A 13,906-nucleotide genomic window follows, 5' to 3' on the forward strand; every position below is an offset into this window, starting at 1 on the left:
CTTCTTCCTCCATCTATCTATTTTTGTTCTTTCCATCCCCCATTTTTGCTGCATCTTCCTCAAACTGTTTTCTTCCATTTCCCCCTGACTTTTGACTCACTCATTCTTCTCTCTCATCCTTTCCCCTCACCAAAGTAAGTGTCCTTCACTTGGGTCAACTCTTCCCTCCTCTGTCCCCTCAGACTTTTGCTCTGTTTCAGGCAGGACGCTGCAGCCTTTCTTCTCGCTGTCTTCTTATTTGTGTTTACTTTGCTGTTTTGATCATTCCGCAACACTTTTTTTTTATCTGTGGAAACAACTTTTGTTCATGGAAAAGTTTGCTGTCTCTATTTTCTCTTCAGATTTTTGTTGCTAGTTTCTTTCTTCTTTTATTTTTGCCTCTTTTTTTGGTTTCATTGTCCTGTTTTAAATTTTTTATTCTTTTTGGAAATACTGGAAAAAAGACATGACAACAATCAGGTAAGATCTACTAAAACCAAGACTAGTGCATGGGATAACAATCACTGAACAAACTGTGCACAGCCAACAAGAATTTAAATCTATATAAGTGCACAGATAAGAAAATTTGAGCATTTAAAATGTCAAATGCCTCAGATTTCTACCTTTCCCCCCCAGCTTTCCCAAGTCTTTGCAGTATTCTTGCTGCAGGAGCATCAAATCTGCTTGCTTGACAGAAAAAAAAAAGAGTTTTTTAATCCAACCTTTAGCATATACAACAAATAACCATAAATGGTGAGAATATTTGAAAGTCAAGCTATGCAGGAAGCGTGTAAGAAGATCTTAACCCAGAGTCAGCTTTGTCCTGTGGGACTTTTCAGCCGGGAGTACTTGTGTCTTGGGATGGATTACATTTCAGAACCATGGACAGCGGCACTCTCCCTCTCTGGGACAAACTCCCTCTAACGGGACGTTCAAGTTTTTTTTGGATGCAGCTTCTTTGAACTCACTTTTTTTGGGGACTTTTATGCTTTAAGTAACTTTTCTGGCTTCACTTTGCAACTCTGCACCCTGACTTCACTTCATAGGCAGTTGTAGGGCTATAGTTGAACTGCTGAATATTTTATACATGGACGACCGCAAGTCTGTAACTGTGGTTAAATGACTGTTTGTTCCCTCGTGGGCGGTGAGCTTATCGATTTTATAAATACACTTTTATGTATCAGAACTATTTTGGAGGGTAATTGGTGAAGTGTGCGTCCACATTTCCTTAGAATTATAAGACAAAATTTCAAGCAGTCACCGACAAGGTCAGATTTCCAGGAGTTCGGGGCACGTGAGTTGAACACTTTGCAGCTGCATTTGAAGAGAATGACTGCAGTTTTCGGCTTAATAAAGGGGAGCTAAGCAGACGTCTTAAAGAGCCTGCCTCAGCACCTTTATCACTAACGGCAGCCCACAAACACACCAGAGAGCAAAAGGAGGTGGGGCAGCGTGAGGACAAGCATGGCTATGCGTAAAATGGAGGAGGAAAGTCGAGTGCCAGTGGAGATGAAAAAGCTCAGAGGAGAGAAAGAACGCATAAAGGGAGTGCACATGAGAAAGAGAATAAAAACTGAGTGATAAGCGAAAAGGGGTGCAGAGGAACTGAGACAAGGAACAAGCCCCCCCTCCTTCCCCTGCAGCACTACCACTTTCTCCCTCCTGCAGCATTTCCTGCCTTGGCCACCATGTCCTGCGCCACCCTGCCTCACCACTGCACTCATACACAGGGGGGAAAAAAAACGAGAAGGAGGCTAGAGGAGGGCGGAGGGAGGGGGCGCACTCACACACACGCTCGCTCGCTCACCTGGCTGCAACAAACAGGCTGGGGGGAAAAAGCCATTTTGAGACGAGGCTTTATCATTCTCAACCTTTAAGGACCACATGTGCTTTCTGCAGTGGGCTGATAGACACGGAGGATGGTGCTCAGGGAGGAAAAGAGCGTGCGCCCGGCTCATGTACGAAGACTGCACTGACGCTAATATATATTAGCAGAAACACTGCAGAAAGAGGGGGGAGGGAGCATGAGATTATGGGATGCATTGACTGTGAGGTACCAGCAGCAGTAACCGGGGGGAGGGGAGGGCAGCGCACACTAGAGGGAGAGGGAGAGAGAGAGAGAGAGAGAGAGAGAGAGAGAAGGAGAGGAATTTGGAGGAGTGCTGACTATGCACCAACCAGCAGTTGGCAGGAAAAGCAAAAACCTTTACCAACCTCGGAGGGGGAGATAGGGGAGAGATGTGATGAGAAGGAGGAGTAGTGCCGGAGAAGAGCGAACGATAGAGAGCTTAGGGGAGAAAAAGGTAAAGGAGAGAGAGAGGGAATGATGTTTGGGGAAAATGGAAGAGGGGAGGGAAAGCAGGTGGGGGAGGAGAGAGGCTGAAAAAGACCTTGCAGTGCAGTGCAGTGCAGTGCAGTAGCACCTGAATGGCTGCGAAGGTGTGGGAGGGTGAATAAGAAATGTCCTGCGGTACCAATGAGAGGCACGGAAACAGTGCAGTGATTAAAAGAGAGGAGGGGAGGAAGGAAAACAAGTGTAGCCACACAGCTGAGCTGAATGGTAAATGCACCACTGGGGGTACGGGGGGCTCTGCAGGCAAGTGTGTAACGTATGTTTCTGTGCGTGTGCCGGAGAGGGAGAGAGAGAGAGAGAGAGCGTGTGTCTGTGATGCACAGCCATTTTTTCTCCCACCCGCTACCTCATCAAAGGATGTAACCACAAGGCTTCACGCTGTTCCGTCCATATCGCCGCACTCCCTCCCCTCCTTGCCTCACTCCTTTCCCCCTCTTCTCTACCTTATCTCTCTCTCCTCTCCTTCTCACGCACTCCCCAGTGTTGAGGGGACCCCAACAGGAGAAAGTGAAGCACTGCAGCGCGGCGCAAGCACTGCGGTCACCTCCCCTTTTAGTGCAGTGTCACACCACACAGCGTCCTCTCCCCCCTCGGTTCGTCACTGCTCCTCACCGTGTACGCTTCTGCCAGGAGAGGAGAAGCCAGATAAGATGTGTGTGTGTGTGTTTTAGTGGATCATGGCGAGGTAGAATTAATTAATTGGAATGACTAGAATTGCATGAATGGATGCAGGGGGAAAAAAAAGCACACAGACAAAAAGAGAAAACAGAGTTACACAGTGACCCAGCAGCTCTGAGGCAGATAATATGATAGAAATAGAAAAAACAAAGCATTTCTCATCAAAGAAATAAAGCTCGCTAGTTGCCAGTTCCCAGAACATGTATTAAGTAGCCAATCAATTAAGCAAGCAGAAAGGAAACTACCAATCTACCGGAGGCAGCTCCTCTACTCAGCAACACCACTGAGCAGATCTCCAGGGGCTGACCAATCCACATGTACAGCAGCACCAACACCCCCCATGGGGGTCTTGAAACTTGTCCATATTGGTCAATCACCCCTGCCAGAAGCGTGCAGCTGCTGCTCTCTTAGTATGCTCCTCTCCAGCTTTTTTTTTTTTTTTTTTTTTTTTTTTTTTTTTTACGACAGGGAAAAAAAAAAAGAACCATGCACTCCTGGTTTTCTCCTTTTAGCTGGCTGGCGATGATTAATACATAAAGCCATTTTTAGGAATAGACTAGCAGCAGTGAAGCCTGTAATAGAGCGCTGAGAGCTCAGTCAGTGTCCATGGCTGAAATCTTTCCTGCCCACAGGACAATAAAGCCTGGCACCATTACTATTATTATCATTACCATTATTATTATTTATTTTTCATTTTTTTGGTGGGGGCTGAAACCCAGATGAAAGTTCACCGGTGACAGAAGGATGCAGGGATCAGGGAGCGATGATAGAAGAGGTACTAAATCTCCCTTCAAGGATAAATTATTGGTGTAGGAGAACTCAGACTAATCCTGAAACCTCACAGAGTACAGGGGGGGGAGCGACAGGATAGTGTGTCACGTCGGTAAGGAACTCTATTTTTGGGCTTGGATAAATCCAAGCTAACATCCCTCTTTAAATTTCTTGGAGAAATTGCATCAGGAGCAGATAGCTTGAACCCGCGCACCTCCCGACTCTCTCTTAGGTCATTTAAACCTGTCTACTCTTAATTAATGATCCTGCCCTTCCTGCGTGATTAGGACCATTATGCGATCCAGCAGAGCTATGATGTGGTACAACGGGGCTAGACAGACAAAGCGGGACAGGGGATGAAGTATTACTGCACTGATCCCTGACCTGTGAACTAGCCGGCAATTAGACATAAAGGAGGGAAGTTTAAGTCCCATGTGAGGCTCTAAACAGCCAGACAGGAGGGAGAGAGGCTGAGTTTTAACGCGGAGGGGAAAAGGGAACAATAGGCATGAGAGGAGACGCAGGGTGAGCTGGAGGTGAGCCTCAAGGTCAAGCATTTGAAAGGGAGAGGGTTTAAAAGGCCGGATCAGCTCCAATTAGCTGAAGGACAGAGGGAGAGTTCTTGCAGCTGTAGCTGGTACAAAGATGGGGGATGAGTGAGAAAGCGGCGTGGCCGAGGAGAGGGGAACGGGTCAGAGAGGCAAGAACACACACAAGCCCGGGACACGACACATGCGTAATTCAATCACAGCCTCAAAATAGATTTATTCCCCCCGTTGCTTAAACAGCAGCGCCCTCCTTTTAAACCCCTTCCCTTCACCGCCAACCCACTGACGGGATACCACTGTCTCTGGTGGGGAGGCTTCATCTTTTTTTGTGTGTGTGTGTGTGTGTGTTTGCTAAAATCGAAGGGGTGTTTTCTGGGTTACCCTTCGTCTAAAAATAGCACCAGCTGTAGATTTATAATGCAGGACTGAAGGGAGGAGAACCAGAGAGAGAGAGAGACAGCGGCAGAAAGAGCAAATGGAGGAAAAAAAGAAAAGCAGAGCTCCCGTTAAGAGGCGAACACGCTGGAGCCAGTTGGCAGAAAAAGGGACGCGTGTGCTGGGAAGTGAAGGCAGAAGAGGCGTTATGAAACCAGAGACTTGGTGTGTAATGCAGTGGAATGCGGACGAGGCAAACTGTCCGAGGTTAGGTGATGTGTCGGCGGGGTTTGTAGGGGAAGAAGACCGTGTCTAGACATTTAACTGTCCCCCCAGACTTCCCAGGTGAGATCTCAGTGACGCTATGTCCTTCCTGTGGTTCTGCTCCAGTGCTCCCAACCCCATCCCCTCCTCGCAACATCTTCTCCTCTCCCTTGTGCGTTTGTGTGTCAGCAGCCCTCTCGCCCTACCTCCCTGCCTCCCGTGGTTCCTTCATCAAACCTCCATTTCAGGCCTTGACACTTACCCAGTGCTGCCACGACGCGCAGGCACAGGCACAGGCACAGGCACACACAGACACGCTGAGGGCACATGCAAGTAAAACAAATGCATGCCAACAAACGCACAAAGCAACACACACACACATGGAAAGAGGCAAAAACACAGACACGAAAAATGATGCAGAGAGGAATGCACGCACACATTCCTCTGAGAGGCATGAAACTGCTCTGATCTGGTGGTGTACATGGGGAAACACCCACCACGCGTGCAATGAGGAATGCTCGGATTTCTAAAAAATAATTTTTAAGCAGGTGATTATTATCAGACTGCAAAAGTGCATTGCTCTTTGTATTAAATAATGACAAAAACACAGCGGCGAGTCCAATTTTAAATCATTTTCACACACTGCGATCAGTCCAGATATTGATCAGGACACAAACAGGCTACAGATAATTTCGGAATAATTGAGCACAAAACGATACTTGTTGAATGTAGGTTAGACGCTGGGTCTGTGCCTTCCTTTTTCTGCCCTGGTCATTCAAGTCTCTGTTGTATCAGCGCGGATCAACGTAGAATAAAGCCACCAAAATACAGACATATACACAGACACGGTTAATACTCACTTGCTTTTGGTTCAGGTTCGTTTCGAGTGCGCGCAGAAACACGCACATCAAGCTTAAAGATCAATCAAAATGTAGTTTTCTTTGTTAGATCGCTCTTTCTTTATGATTTCAGAGAGTATCCAGTCTCTCGCAGGCATTCAGTGGATCTTTTTTTTTTTTTTTTTTTTGTCCCGATTGTAACAAATCAAAATAGGATAGCGCGCGTCTGTTGCTGGAAATCTCGTTTTGATACCGTTATTGCCGAATGTTACTTATAGCTTATGGTCATGCTGATGATGGCAAGGGATGAGTCTTTCGGATGAAATGAAGCAGAAGTCCCCCTGAAAACTGTCTTTTTTTCTTTTTCTTTTTTAGAATTCCCCTCGATTTCAGAGCCCCTCTCACACCTCTCTGTTATTGCCAAAAAAAAAATAAAAAATAAAAAAAATAACTGCCAGCCTTTGTTACAGTGTCTCTACGCTTCCAGGCGCAGGGTGTAGCTACACCATTCAGCTCTTCCTCTGTCTCCCCCTTCCAAACGTTTCAGTGGAGATGCAGCTTGTAGACAGCTCTCTCTTTGCCTTTTCCTCTCTGTGCCTCTCTCTGTTCCTTTGGAGAAGCGTCACCTTCTGCACTATTTTTTTCCTCAGACGATACATGTGGGCGGATTAGAGTGCAAGACAGAAGGGTGGGAGGACCCCGGTGAATACAGAGGCTAATTTCTCATATGGCTGCTGAACTTCATAAATACATATGGAATAAAAACACATACGCCAGACCTTAAGAGGGAATACTGCTTTTGATTTATCGTTATGTCCAACTGATTATTTTTCTCTTCCCCACTTTAGCCAGTAGAGCCCACACACTCTGCTGGATGGACACACAAACACCATTTTGTCTACAGGTTCCCAGCCTTGAATCTGGCTTGGCTGACATCAGCAGTCATGTGGTACCAGAGGAGCAGGTGGATTGCACGAGTCTGGAGTAGAGTAACACATTTATTAATTATAATAAGACCGAACAAATACCTCAAAATGTTAGTCAGGCAGCATGATCAGTATCACCTGATTATTTCTGACTCTTTTAGAAAAGAGTCAGAGGAATTGCTCAGTGCGTTCTACTGTGCATACATTTTTCTTGCCGGAGGCTAATGGTCATATTCTCACAGAAGTACAGCGATCAGCAAGCAATACTGCTGACGCACTTATTGACAGGAAACTCTGAAGGAGTGCAACATCGCCTCATAAAATTTACAACGGCAGTACGAGGGTAAAAGGTTATTCCTTAGGTGCGTTCAACATTGTGCTCTGACCACAAAATGTTCCTCTGAAAGCAAAGTGGAGACAGACACGGGCTGTGTAAAGGAGGCTGAGAGAAGATGGGAGCACGTTGAGAATCAGTGCAGATGACATACTGTGAAATCTGACATTCGCAAATAAATGTTCACAGAAAAATAAACAGAAGTCTGTTGATTCATTTGTTTTTCCTGGTGACCTGGTGTTTAGGCTACATAAAGGGGGGAAAAATAGTTTAGCTGTTTAATACAGGAAACTGAAACTGATGTATAACGTGTAACATCACAAGCATCCTAGAGAACTTTTACTTTGTGTTGTCACTGTTCAGTTTGGTAAAGGCTTTTCAGAAGCCCTCTGTGTTTTTTGGCTAAACCATAACACAGGTTCACAGGTTTGATGCCATAATTTATGTGTTAAAAGATGTCCATTAGGAAGACATTGCATGTCTGCTGAGCATGAGCTGCATTCACAGCGCAAGAGTATTTTGGGCTGCTGTAAGGTTGCTTTCTTTCAGCATGCAGGCATTCATGTCTTACAAGGCGTCCAAACAGCACCTCTAATAACAGCGAGGTCTCTGTCTGCACCCCGAGGAACACTCAACGTGTCTGTTCTGCACTATATCACTTCTTGTTCATTTACACCTCCCAAAGCCCTGTGGCACAATCTAGGATCAGTCAAACAACAGGTTAATGCAGATGTTGTACTCAAATATTCATGGGTAATTTTAAATGTTACTAAAGCTGTCACTGCACATATGACAAAAGTCTGCATTAGCATTTGGTATGTTTGAGGAAATAAATAACAATACTATGAGTAACAGTTCTAAAATGCCTTAATTGCATCCTAACTACTAATATTTGCATGCTGATATGCTCTTTATGAAATGTGTGTATTTTAATGTCGGTTTTAAGGGGCCTCCCAGGCCCCTTCACATCAGACCTAGGCATCCGTATAGACCACCAAAATGGAGAAGATCATGCAGAACACGAGGAAGCTGGATAACAACAGACTAAAGAAGAAGGACAACGCCATGAAGAAACACCAGGGAAAACATTCTACCACACGAGCTACAAAGCAGAACTTGGCGTTGGCGATTTATTGTGAAATGAATGTTTTACTGATCATGCATTTTAATCCAACATAACTGTGAAACTAAGGAGTGAAATCCTGGAGTCTAAAGAAAAGTATCTGAACAATGGAGAGCAGAAGTACTAAATCAGCAAAACTACAGGATACTGTGCACCATTTCACATATACTTAGTACATTATGCAAGAATTAACAATTAATGTTAAGTGTTTGACTGGAAGGTTGAAAAAAGAAGACCTTTGATTTGTGTGGTGCTACCCCAGTCACGTAGACACAGGGGACAGGTGTCTGTTTTGTATTGGTTTGTATTGCATCCTTTGAAAATAAATAAACTGTTTCACTGGTAGTGTGATCAGTATATAACATGGAGTTTCTAGCTAACAAATGCTAATGTTTAGCACAGCAAGAAATGTGAGCAGGGTAACAAATGGTAATGTTTGGCAGAGTAAGAGATACTAATGTTTAGCAGGAAATGTTTCCCCTCCTAGCGTGTTCATGTGCTAGTTAAAACACATAAAGTACAGCTGTGGCAGATGGGAAAATATAATTTGAAGGATTTGTGTCATAAATCAAAGTACGAGGAAAACTGAAAACTTGATTTAAAAATAGGAAGCAATTTACATTTATGTGAAAAAGTTTGTGCCCCATTTTCTGTTTTTGCTTATTTTTCTCAGGTCTTCAGACAATTTTATATATAAGACCAAATGCACAAGTAAACACGAAATGCAGTTTTTAAATGACACATCACACCTGAGTTCAGTTTCTCTGGCCGCACTGAGGACCTAATTACTGCCACACCTGTTCCCAATCAAGAAATCACTCAAATACGACCTGTCTGACAAAGACCAAAAAGATCCTCAAATTAGATCCTAGATGTCATGCCGAGATCCATAGAAATTCAGGAAGAAATGAGAAAGAGAGTAATTGAGATCTATGAGTCTGGAAAAGGTCATAAAGCCATTTCTAAAGCTTTGGGACTCCAGTGAACCACAGTGAGAGCCATTATCTACAAATGGTGAAACATGAAACAGTGGTGAACCTTCCCAGGAGCGGCCAGCCGACCAAAATTACCCCAAGAGCGCAGCAACGACTCATCCAAGAGGTCGCCAAGACCCCACAAGAACATCCAAAGGACTGCAGGCCTCACGTGCTTCAGTTAAGGTCAGTATTCATGACCCCACCATAAGAAAGAGACTGGGCTAAAATGGCCTCATGGCAAAGTTCAAGACCAAAACCTCTACTGAGCTAAAAGAACATAAAGACTTATCTAGGTTTTGCCAGAAAGCATCTTGATGATTCCCAAGAATTTGGGGAAAATACTCCGTGGACTGACAAGACAAACGTTGACCTTTTGGAAGGTGTGTGTCCCATTGGATCTGGTGTAAAAGTAACCCAGCATTTCAAAAACAGAACAGTAAAATCTGGTGGTGGTGTGATGGTCTGGGGCTGTTTTGCTGCTTCAGGACCTGGAAGACTTACTGTGATAATTGGAACCATGAATTCTGCCGTCTACCAAAAAATCCTGAAGGAGAATGTCCGGCCATCTGTTGGTGACCTCAAGCTGAAGTGAACATGGGTTCTGCAGAAGGGCAATGATTCAAGGAATTTTATTTATCATTTGCAACCTTACAGAAGCATGACATGGAATGAAATTATGTACTCAGGTCCTGGATTATTTCCCATAAGTAACTATAGAATATAGATACTACATACAAACGATATTCAGCATTATTTGGCATAGCACCACATTTCTCAGTCACAATTAAGTGTGCCCAATAACAACAAAACTGTCAGTCACAGCTCATCACGGTGCCATTCTTTGCTTTCAGCTCAAAGTGAATGCACCCTTCAACGACTAGAACAGATGAGCAGGAAGCCATCCACTGAAAGTAGCTGACACTGTTTCTTCATCAACCTGCATAAATACTGAATGTTCAACTTAGTTCGGGCTAAGAGTGAGCATTAGTCAACACAGATACATTCGCAGGCAATCTCTCGGCGGCAGCATACCACAGCTCATGCATAAAGAAGTAGTGAACAACAGACCTCAGCAGACAGGATGGGATTCTCAGGCAGCTCTGTAAATTGCTCTGTCCTCAGTCTGGTTCATTATAATTGCCAGTTAACGATTGTCTGGCACATTAAATACTATATTTAACAACTGGCCTGTTTTATTCTGCATTTCCTCTATATCTACTATGTGTTTGCACAGATGGGGCAGTAGTATATGGTAAACAGATACTGGTCTTGAGAATGCAAATACCCATTGACAATGTTGCACCACAAACTGAAAAGCAGTGTCCACTGACTTAATGCGTCTCGTGTTCAGAATGAAAAATGCCACCAGAGAGATAAAACTTGTAGAGATCTTCAGTCATTTAACATGTTGTATGTTCAGTGGAAGGTGTACAAGGATAGAAAACTGGCTTTGTTAAGGGAGGAAAACAAAACACACTTTGCAGAGGCACAGTTTATATGCAGAATGGGACGGTGGGACAACATTTTACAGAATTATTACCCATGGTGTCATTGTAGTAGCAAAAATGCATCAGTAATGATATCTGTCAAATAAGTGGTCAATCTTGTTATTTCCTGCACCTTGCTTGGTTGCTTTTGTTCTTTCGTTTGCAGTACGATATTTGCAATAATTACAATAAATCTAATGAATGTTATGTGAAGATTTGATTATAATGACATTTAATGGTATTTGTATTTTTAGTACGGTCTCAGGCGAGCTTGAAAAATACAATACTGGGTTTTTGACATATATCATCTTTCATGACACACGCTTTGGGCTCCTTTATGCAGATATAAGACACTGAACATTGGCAAAATTGCACACAACCTGCACTTGAGGCAGAGAACCCCCTAAATGTGAGAAAGATGCTGGTCCTTTCTTAGTGCTGACTGTGTTATTTGAAATGTGTTTTGTCAAAATTGAGGTTTGTCTGTTTCCTACACAGTGGAGTTTAATTAAATTAAATCTGCCACTAGGCTGTATCCTCTTCCACTTAGACTAGGCAGGGTATGATGATGAGTCTTTTGTTCAGCCTTCCTACTTAATGGCTGTATTCGCTTACATTACTTCATTGTCTAAGGACCCCAGACTCTCTAGGCATACAAAATCCTTTCCTAGTCAAACTTGCTCATTTCATAAGAAGGTGTCCTCATTAAAAAGACAGGTGAAGTGTAACAGTTTAATAATTGTGCTTAGCTTCCTGACTTTTAATTTACACCCCTCTTTGTTCTACAAGTAAAGACATTTCAGAAAGTGAATATAAAATATGAGGACCTAAGAACCCATAGTGTTTGTGAGGCTGCTGCTGCTTCTTATTTAGTAAATAATTCAGTAATAAATCATCCCGGTTGTTGTTTGGGTGCAATACAAGACCGTAATACAACTTTACGGACCTCCTGTTTTTCCCCAGAAAACTTGCTGACACAATTTGTGTCAGCAAATGAGGCCATTCCTTTATTCCAACATACCTGGTGTATGATGGAATGAATTTCTTCTGTTCTGCCCAAGGCCTTCACAGCATCTGTCTGAGCTCCATACAGGACCTAATTTAGAGCCCGGAGGCTGCAGACCAAGGGCGCTGGCTTAATTTCAGCAATGTACGGCACAGAGTGCATCAGTCCCTGCGTAGCAAATCACACTGACGAAGTGCTGCGACCAGGCAAGTCGACATTCATCACTTCGTCACCATAGTAGAGACAAATAAAACACACAAAAAAACACCAAACAACTTATTTCTTTCTTATCATTTCATTCTGAATTTGACTAAAATAACCACAACCAGTTGACTTGATTTTTAGACTTTACATTTAACAACCTGGGTACGGTACTTTTGTTTTGAGACTTAAAACAACCATAAAAAACATAACATTAGAAGAAAAAGACAGCTAATCCTTCTTAAAATATCTCTTCTTTTGTGCTTGTCAGAAAAAGATTGAAAGTTTTCATATGTCCAAGTCATCCAAACTGTGACTGAGATCCATAACTTAAGAGTGTCATTTGGAGGCCAAGACTGTTCTGACCAAGGGTGTAAGTTTAATTCCTGCTGTATGACAGAGGCTGCAAATCACACTGATATAATGGGGGCACACGAGGAGCCTGAATCCCTCACTCCATCAGTGAAACTGAAACGTACAAAACGCATGCAGAACCCTAGCTCAAAAATCAATGACAAGCCAAACTTTGAGGTTAATATGAACCAACAAATCCAAGAAATGAAGAAATGAAACTTATTTGCAATCACAGTGGTAAATCTATATTCAACATTTGAAGAGATTTGGGGTATTCCACAGGTCAACCATCTGTCCTCTGCTGTTTAAAGAAGTAGGTTTTACGCAATATTGAACCAATTTCACTTCTGGCTCGGACAAAGACAAGAGCTGCAGAGAAAGTTTCTTACATATTTCAGTCATACCTCTTCAAGCATCCAGATTAGACAGCAACGAAGATTTTATTCAGGAACTAGGACACAAGAGACAACAACACAATCTGTGGCAGTGGAAAAGAGGAGGAATAAGAATGATCAGCTTATTTAATCACTCGCCGTTCCATCACTCGCCGTACCATTAAATGGTATTACAAGAGACATGTCATAGTACCAAGTTTCAAACCACAGCAAATGACAGAAAACATTACCGTAAATATTCAAGAGATGTGGGGCATTTCTGCACCTCTCTGATGCTTCCAGAGACCTCTGGGCAAACCAAGTCTGGATTGTATTTCCCTGAACTTCCTTGCGAGGCATGATAACCACCTTCATTACAGGTATAAGTTAACCTGTCTGGCAGTAGTTCCCACCAACTGATCCTACTTACCATCAGTTGGTGACCAGATGAAGAACTATGTAGTCTCTACTTTCCGGGATTCCATATATGTTTAACTGCTCTTTGGTCCGTAAGCACACACCACAGTCAAAGTGTTACCCCTAGCATCTCAAAGTTGCATATACACTAATTGGCCAATTTATTAGGTACACCTTGCTAGTAAAAGATTGGACACCCCTTTGCCTTCAGAACTGCCTTAATTCTTCGTGGCATACTTTCAAGAAGGTATTGGAAACATTCCTCAGAGGCTTTATTCCACCTCATCCCAAAGGTGATGCTCTACTGGATTGAGATCTGGTGACTATGGAGGTCATCGGAGTACAGTGAACTCATTGTCATGTTCAAGAAACCAGTTTGAGATGATATGAGCTTTGTGACCTGGTGCATTATCCTGATGGCTGTAGTCATCAGAAGATGGTACACTGTGGTCATAAAGGGATGGACATGGTCAGCATCAATACTCAGGCAGGCTGTGTGCTCAGTTTGTACCAAGGGGCCCAAAGTGTGCCAAGAAAATATCACCCACACCATTACACCACCACCACCAGCCTGAACCGTTGATACAAGGCAGGATGGATCCATGCTTTCATGTTGTTTACGCCAAATTCTGACCCTGACATCTGAGTGTCGCAGGTGAAACCGAGACTCGTCAGACCAGGCAACGTTTTTCCAATCTTCTATTCTCCAGTTTTGGTGAGCCTGTGTGAACTGTAGTCTCTGGTGTAGCCCATCTTCTTCAAGGTTGGACGTAACCAGTCTGCCCATTCTCCTCTGACCTCTCACATCAACAAGGCAGTTTCATCCATACAACTGCTGCTCACTGGATACTTTCTCTTTTTCAGACCGTTCTCTGTAAACCCTAGAGATGGTTGTGTGTG

General features: G+C 43.5%; 1 pseudogene; it reads right to left on the reverse strand.

Moving 5' to 3' along the window:
* The window catches only part of LOC125022296, a 47,772-nt pseudogene extending 40,286 nt beyond the window's left edge, over window positions 1-7,486 (reverse strand).
* Between the last annotated feature and the right edge of the window lie 6,420 nt (window positions 7,487-13,906).

The sequence above is a fragment of the Mugil cephalus genome, chromosome 16, assembly GCF_022458985.1.
Source record: "Mugil cephalus isolate CIBA_MC_2020 chromosome 16, CIBA_Mcephalus_1.1, whole genome shotgun sequence".
NCBI classification, from domain to species: Eukaryota; Metazoa; Chordata; class Actinopteri; order Mugiliformes; family Mugilidae; genus Mugil; species Mugil cephalus.